The sequence below is a fragment of the Myotis daubentonii genome, chromosome 3, assembly GCF_963259705.1.
Source record: "Myotis daubentonii chromosome 3, mMyoDau2.1, whole genome shotgun sequence".
NCBI lineage: Eukaryota > Metazoa > Chordata > Mammalia > Chiroptera > Vespertilionidae > Myotis > Myotis daubentonii.
This window is the reverse complement of record NC_081842.1, coordinates 23336678-23345342: the sequence shown is the minus strand read 5'-3', so window position 1 is coordinate 23345342 and position 8665 is coordinate 23336678. Positions and strand designations below refer to the sequence as shown.

General features: G+C 49.2%; 1 pseudogene; it reads left to right on the top strand.

Annotated features, from left to right (window-relative positions):
• Positions 1 to 7314: 7314 nt before the first annotated feature.
• Positions 7315 to 8396, top strand: LOC132229218 (P2Y purinoceptor 3-like; annotated as a pseudogene).
• Positions 8397 to 8665: the final 269 nt, after the last annotated feature.

The window sequence follows — 8665 nt, the reverse complement described above, 5'->3', positions numbered from 1 at the left end:
TTTATCTTTCTCACTCCCAAGCTCGAAGGGCCCTTCCTTTGCCTCTATAACGTGTTCCTAAGCCCCTTTCTTTCTTCTATGAATTGCTTCTTCTACCTCTGTGATTTTATAAACAAATATTCTCTTTTTAAAAAATTCTGATTCCAAAACTATTTGGGGGATCATCATTCGTACAGATGGAGTGAGAGATTATTTTTTAGCAGCAAGCTTTCCGGGCAGTCACATCAGTTGCAGAGCAGCACCTTCTCTGTGGTGACAAGACAATGCCAGGCAGTGTTTCCCATCACGCCCTGTGTTTACACCCATTTTAAGCTGCCAATTATGTTAGGTCCTTGTCAACAGAAAACAAAAATGGTGCAAGCTGCTATTTAAATTAATTATTGACATTAAGTAGTCCCTGTCTCTAGATAGTCTTCTAAATTATTTAAAGACTCCAATTTGCTTTCCTTATGAAAAAAAAAAATCACAGCCCCCAGACTCCTACATTTGGGGACAATTCAGACATGGAAGAGGGGTCCAGCCACACAGCAGGCATGAGCCCACACAGTAAATTTATAACAAATTCATTAAAAAGTGGTGTCAGTACCTTTTCTCTTAAGACTCGAGGTATAGTTTAAACTATAACTATATAGGTTTGCTATGTGGGTCTCACTCTTGACGGGACTTTTAATTCTATTTATTCTGTTACTGCTCTCCTTACCATTATCTCCATACTATGCTTTTCAAGCTAGGGCTCTGTCACCTATAACAAATGCACTGCATCTAGTGACTGTAGGGGTCACCTGCACTTTTATTTCCACGTCATCTTTATATCTTTATATATATATATACTGAGTGGCCAGATCATTATGACTGGCCAAATTATTATGACCACCCCATCAGTACTTCGTTGGGCCACCTTTTGCCTTCAATACTGCGGTGATTCTTCTTGGCATTGACTCCACAAGATGTTGAAAGGTGATGCGAGGAATCTGACACCATGCCTGATGAATAGCACTGTCCAGTTCTGTGAGATTTGATGGTTGTGGAACCAGCTGCCTGATGGCTCTTTTAACTTCGTCCCACAAATGCTCAATTGGATTGAGATCTGGTGATTGTGGGGGCCACCTAAGCAAGGTAAAGTTTCTTCATGTTCTTGAAACCACTCCTGTACAATATGAGCACCGTGGCATGGCGCATTGTCTTGTTGGAAGAAGCCATCTCCATTGGGATACGCCATCAACATGATAGGATGAACTTGATCAGCAATGATACTTAGGTATGTTGTGCTATTCAGACGTTTATAATGATCTGGCCTTCCAGCAACTTCAGCGCGAAATAGCTAATTTGCCTACAAACATCAGGTGGTCAAAATAATCTGGCCACTCAGTGTAGATAGATATAGATATAGATATAGATATAGATATAGATATAGATACAGATACAGATATATAGATATAGATAGATATAGATATAGATATAGATATAGATATAGATATAGATATAGATATAGATATAGATATAGATAGATTAGAGGGCTGGTATATGAAATTCATGCACGGGTGTGGTCCCTAGGCTGGGCCGGCAATCAAAGCACGAGCGTCTGGCATGGAAGGGCAGGTCCCAGCTGACCTCTGGGCCCTGGGCAGTACCTGGGCCCCCGGGCACCCACACACCCTCTTCTGCCTGAGTCATCAGGCCCCTTCCTGGTTCCCTCAGCACCTGGGAGTCGGGTGGCGGTCCCACCCCTCCGCCACCACCACTGGTTGCCATCTGCAGGACAATCGGTGGGGAGATCAGGCACTGCTCACACCCACCTTGGCCTGGTGCCGCCCACTCAACTGCTCCACCATCCAGCCGTGGTCCTGCTCTCATCAAGGCCAATCGGGCCGGCAGCGCCTCCACTGCCGCCCATTGGCAACGCAGCATCACTGATGCCCGCCATGTTCCACGTCGCCCCTTGGTGGTCAGCACACATCATAGCAAGCAATTGAACTCCCAGTTGAGGGGACAATTTGCATATTAGGCTTTTATTATATAATATATATATATATATATATATATATATATATATATATATATATATATATGAATCTGGGAATTTGCTGAGTCTCTCTACTTTGTAAAAGTAGTTCAGGCTTGGCTGAGCCACTGAGCCCTGCCAGTGAGGCTCAGTGGTTGAGCATTACCTATGAACCAGGGCACATGCCGGGATTGCAGGCTTGATCCCCAGTAAGAGGTGTGTAGGAGGCAGCCGTTCAATGATTCTCTGTCATCATTGATATTTCTCTCTCCCTCTCCCTTCCTCTCTGAAATCAATATATATATAATTTTAAAAATAGTCCAGGTTTTCCCCAGATCATAGCATATAGAACTTCCACAGGACCTCTCTGAACCTCGGTTTGCTTAGCTGTAAAATGGGAGAATGCCTGCCATGCTTATTTCACAGGATCCTTTGGGAAATCAATCACAGTAACAGATTGCTTTCACTAACTGTAATACCAATTCATTGTGCAAACTGAACTGTAACTGTAGACAAAAGACCCAGAGGAGGTGGTTTGTTGGTGGAATTTCTCTATGTTCTCAATGAATCATATCTCACCCACAGCTGCTATTCCTGGACTTGAGCCCTACCCCAATTCCTGCTTCCATTTGCAGGAGAAAACTGCAATCTGTCTGTCGGTCTTCCACGCCATCCAGTGGTCTGTTGGCCAAATAACACCAAGTTATCCAGTGGATTTGAAAGACCTGGGGAGAGTAATTCAAAATAATTCAGACTACTTAAATCTACCACTTGATTAAATGTATTTGGGGCCCCCATTTTTAAAAGCTTGTTGAAAAATCAAATAATTAAATTGTGATATGAACAATAAATCCCTAATTTATCTTTGTAAATTAAGAAACGCATACATGAATCAACAGTTTTTCAGAATAACTTCTAAAAACGAATTCTTATTGTCCATTAAATAGCTTAGTTGTTTACAAAAGGTCTCCAGATGCAAGTAAAATATTTAATATTAAAAGGAAATTCATATATTTAAGCAAATTTATGATACAGTAGTGGCATTTTAAAATGAAAATGAGCAATGCCTACTTTTTGTTCTCAAAATTTTTGACCCAATCACTCCTCTACAGTTGAAAAGCAGTAACATTTTGTTGTCACTCAAATTTATTCATAACTTTTCCTTTATCCGAGCTCTGGAAACATGTATCATAAATACTTGTTAAAGAGAGAACAGTGCTTTCATCTTAGCTATGTCATTTCTCTGAGCAGTGGTAACTATTTCAGACCATCAAAGCGCCAAAGGCCTCTTGTCCCCTTTGGAAGAGGTCCACCGTGGTGCTCAGGGGCCAAGGCTGGTCCCAGGAGGATTTGCTGTTCAGCAGGGGCCAGAAATGGACCAGGCTCTTGGGGCCGCACAGTGGGAAGAACACTGGGTCCAATGTCAGAAGCCTTAGTGCCCATTTAAACCAGAGTTGGTCTGGATTCTCGCTTCACTCTTTTCTCAAGGCCCCCTCCCCAGTGAGCTCATTTAAAAGAAACAAATTCCAACTCTAATTTGTGTCTGTCGTTTTTTAAAGCTCTTGAAGAAATGGTGATAAAGAGGGGAAATTGCATTCTGCAGGACACACTCACTTTCTAGAGGTGTACACACCTCTTCTCCTTAGAATCCCATCCACCAAGGCCACTGTCCCCCAAATTCTCTCCTCTCTAACCCCCAGCTGGCCTCTCCTTCACTCTGGGTCTTTTCCTTGGTTCTATGAATAGCGACATAGCCTCCAATTCTTCATCCCAATGAATGCCTCTAGGGAGGCAGGAGAGAAGTCTGGGAGGACAGAGGCTAGAGAAGGGACCTTCCAGGAGGTCAACGTTGTCACAGCTTTTGGCGGGTAAATTAACACTTTATGGCCTGAGGTTTTCTCCCTCTTCCTTTCTCCATAATAACTTCAATGATGCACTAGTCTGAACACTGTGTAGTTCTTTTACACTTATGCCCTAAGAAAGGTCATCCTCTCACATAAAAAGCTGTCCCTCCACACTGGGTCGGCCTACAAGTGTGTGAAACGTGTCTTAGCCTGCAAGCTGCTGTAACAAAATACTACTGGCTGGGTGGCTTAACCAACAGATAATGAACTTCTCACAGTCCTGGAGAGTAGGAAGTGTAAGATCAGGAACTGTAGGGTTTAGTAGTTCCTGGCTTGCAGGCCACCTTCTCACTGGGGGGGGGGGGGGGGGGGGGGCAGGGGCGGTGAGGGGGGGAGAGAGAGAGAGAGAGAGAGAGAGAGAGAGAGTCTCTACTGTCTTTTATTATAAAGAAGCTAATTCTATCAGATTGGGACCCATTCTTAGGACCTCTTTTAACCTCAATTACTTCCTTACTCCAAATGCACACTGGGGGCTAGGCGTTCCACCTCTGATGTTGTAGTGGACACAGTTCCGATCACAGCAGAAGGTAATAACCAGGAAGAAATGTGACCTTACCCAGCTCAAGTAGCGAAGCCAGACCTGATCTCCCATCTTCTGACATAAGCCAAAGAGCGCTGGTTCCCTGGCACCACAGTCTCTAGGACAACAAGGAGAAAGGGGAGAGGGGGTACAGCATGTGCTGGCTTTCTCCTTGTGGTGCCTGAGCCTCTCCTCACTGATTCTCGGAGCAACCTCACCAGAGAGACGTCCCGTTCTACAGCTGAGGAGTCCCCGGCTGAGACAAGGTGATTTGTTTCAGATGGTCCTTGTGGTCCTGGCAGAGTGGGACTTGAGTGCTTTGGACCACCCACAGCACGCCGTGAGGGGCGGACACAGGATGCCCGGCAGGAGACAGCCCACTAGAGTAGAGGACGCCGTGAGCCCATGGGCGTGTCTTCTCTGACCCTCCTCCGTGAAATGGGACACTAATGCTTCGTCGCAAGGCTGTTGAGATTAAATAGGATCACGGGTGTGAATTGCTGGCCGGGCCAGGGCTCCACCAGCCTGCTTCCCTCCCGGCTTCCCTCTGAGAGCCCTCCCAGACCTGGGAAGGCAGCTTCGCCTGAAATAACTAAGCACCTGCCAGCCTCCCACATGAAAGATTACAGGGAACAAGATGAATGAAAACTCCATTCCTTTTACTCACCAGCCAAAAAGTCCTGCCCTCCCAGCGGGGTGGATTCTAAAGCCAGTGGGCAAGCTGTCCGTTCCTTGGCAGGCTGCAGCAGGGAGCCACGGCCCACAGCCTGGGAACACCAGTCCCAGCCTTCAAGCTTCAGGCTTCAGCCCAGGCACGGGCCTCACTCCGCACCCAGCCTCAGGGACACCCCCGACCCCTCCTCAGGCTCATGCCCATGTCCAATCAGTCCTGTCGCTCCTGCCTCAGCAGCGTCTCTAGGGTCAGGTCCTCCTCTCTGTCCACCCTGCATGGCTTCCCCTGGGGTCCTGAGCATCTCTCATGCACATGCCCCCCCCAGAGTCTCACTGCTCCAGGCCCATCCCGTGCTGCTGCCGCCGGTCATCTCCCTCAAGCAGAGCCTATCCCATCACCGTCCTGCTTAAGGATATGCCCCCTCCTTATGGTGGCATCCATGAGTTTCATGCTCCACGCTGGCTCTCTGCCATCCAGGACACTGAGCCCTCCCACCAGCTCTGCCTCACAAGCTCCTCTTTGCTCTCCCAAGCAGCTAAGCAGCTCACAGGGCGCCTGGTCTAGGAAGCCTCCACTCCACCCTCTCAGGGGAGAACTACCACATCCTGCTGGTTTTCACAGCATTTGGACCATTTTTCACATTGTCTGACCATTAGCTTCTGGGCTCTGTCTTCCCTGTCAGACTGCGAGATCCTGGAGCACAAGGGCTGTTTTATTCATCTTTGCAGTCCCAGTGCCTGACTCAATAGATGCTCAATAAATGTTTGTTGACTGACTGAATGAGTGAGGTCTCTCTTCTTTTTATTGTTCTATACATTTTAAGTTCACAATCAACCTTCAATGTATCTGAAATTACCTATCTTAATTTTTTCTCTGTTGCCCTGTATTCATTCATCTTTCTGAATGTTAAATCCTAGAAATAAATGTCTTTCCCTCCCTGTAGGCTCCATGTTGATTGGCTGACCGACCCACTGACTTCCCAATGGGACCAATCTGCGGGCCCTACACACAGCTCCCTTGGCTGGTGGCTCTGCCCATTGGATCTGCTCTCTCCGCAGGGATGGGAGTAAGGAAGAAGCCGCACCTGGCTTCATGGCTCAGGCTTGTTTTCTTGGCTGTTCAGGGTGCTGAGGTGGTTAATAGGCAAATCAGTCTCCGTATTCAAATACGCAGTTAATAAATCCTGAAAGAGATACAAATCCAAATCTTCCAGCAGCGCCTGTAGGCAAAACCTGTGCTTTCCCTAATCCCCCCTAACCCCTAAGGATCACCGTCTTTTCCACCATGGCAAGTGGGGTTAGGACCAGATGGTGGGCAGCATCGCCCCCTGAGAATGCGAGCCTGGGAGATCTCCCCTGGGAGATTTCCTGACTCTATGCAAAGGATTCTCACCAGGGGAGGAGCCATGGCTGGAGGCTGTGTGCCCTGTTTAAATGCAGCAGCACCTACCGGCTACCATGTGCACCTGAGCTTCCTAGCACAACCCAGCCCGCAGCGGAGAGCATACAAGCCAGTGCAGGCCAGCCCTGGGACCTGGTAAGCCTAGAAGCCCTCGTGTTGAAGACACGAGTTTAATTCTCCCCCCCCCCCCCCACCGGGAGCTGGTCTCTCTCAAACTGAACTCTGACCACACTTTGGAGTGGAACCACACGTATGGTACAGAGCTGCCAGATCCAGGTAGAGGCTGATCCAGCCAAGGTCATGATGCTCTGCAGTCCCCCCCCCCTTTTTTTAAATCAATCTTTTTAAAATATATATATTTTTTTATTGATTTCAGAGAGGAAGGAAGAGGGAGAGAGAGATGGAAACATCCATGATGAGAGAATCACTGATCGGCTGCCTCCTGCAAGTCCTCCACTAAGGGTCGAGCCCACAATCTTGACCAGAACCGAACCTGGGACCTTTCAGTTCACAGGCCGATACTCTATCCACTGAACCAAACCAGCTAGGCCCTTTTTTTGTTATTGTTAATCCTCACCCGAAGATATTTTTCCATTGATTTTTAGGGAGAGTAGAAGAGAGGAGAGACAGAGAGAAACATTTATGTGAGAGAAACACATGGATTGGTTGCCTCCTGTGCGAGCCCTAACCAGGGCCCCGGGTCAGGGAGGAGCCTGCAACCAAGGTACATGCCCTTGACCGGAATTGAACCCCAGGACACTTTGGTCCACAGGTCGATGCTCTATCCACTGAGCTAAACTGGCTAGGGCTGTGGTCCCTTTTCCTTCCCCCCAGGGGCAGCAGGAGCAGCAGGAGCAGCTGGGCTCCCAGAAGGAGCCTCCCAGGAGATGGAGAAGCTGGATACGAATGCCTCAGGGGAACAGGGACTCTGCCAGCTCTCGGAGAACTACAAGCAAATCTACCTCCCCCTGACCTACAGCATCATCTTCCTGCTAGGGCTGCCCCTGAACGGCAGCGTCCTGTGGCTCTCCTGGCGCCAAACCAAGCGCTGGAGCTGTGCCACCATCTACCTGGTGAACCTGATGGTGGCCGACCTGCTGTACGTGCTGACGCTGCCCTTCCTCATCGTCGCCTACTCCCTGGGCGACTGGTGGCCCTTTGGGGAACTGCTCTGCAGGCTGGTGCGCTTCCTGTTCTACACCAACCTCTACGGCAGCATCCTGCTGCTGACCTGCATCTCCGTGCACCGCTTCCTGGGCGTGTGCCACCCCCTGAGGTCGCTGCCTTACCGGACCCGCCGGCACGCCCTGCTGGGTGTAGCTGCCACCTGGGCCCTGGTGGTCCTCCAGCTGCTGCCCACGCTGGGCTTCGCCCACACGGCCTACATCGGCGGCCAGATGGTCTGCTACGACATGACCAGTCCGGAGAACTTCGATCGGTTTTTTGCCTACAGTATGGTTCTGACGTTGTCCGGCTTTGTCATGCCCTCCTTGGTCATCTTGGTGTGCTACTCGCTGATGGTCCGGAGCCTGGCCACGCCGGAGGAGACCCTCGAGAGGGCGGGGAACACCACCCGGGCCAAGTCCATCCGGACCATCCTGCTGGTGTGCAGCCTCTTCGCCCTCTGCTTTGTGCCCTTCCACGTCTCTCGCTCCTTCTACATCACACTCCGCTTCCTGGCTTCCCAGGACTGCCAGCTGCTGACGGTGGGCAGCATGGCCTACAAGGTGTGGAGGCCTCTGGTGAGCATGAGCAGCTGCCTTAACCCAGTCCTGTACTTTCTGTCGGTTGGGAACAACAGAGTCAGGCTCTTCCAAAAACTGAGGCATGACAAGGCGGGCGAGCACCCAGCTGGAGGCCAGGGAGAGAGACCCCGGGGTGGGCAGATCTGGGTAGTGCCGAGATGAAGGTGGGGGAAGCGAGCTCCAAGATGTTACAGTTACAATCACTTGTTGCAAGACAGTCCTGTGCTGGTGGGAGAGGGACTCACAATTGCCTAGTGGTGTCCTGCTGGAAAAGGCTGTACATTGATGTTGAGATGTCAAAATAATATGGAGAGACCTATGTGGAATCTAATGAACAAAATAAACTAATGAACAAAACAGATCCAGAGACATAGAAGCATGGAACAGACTGTTGAATCTCAGAGGGAAGGCGGGGGAGGG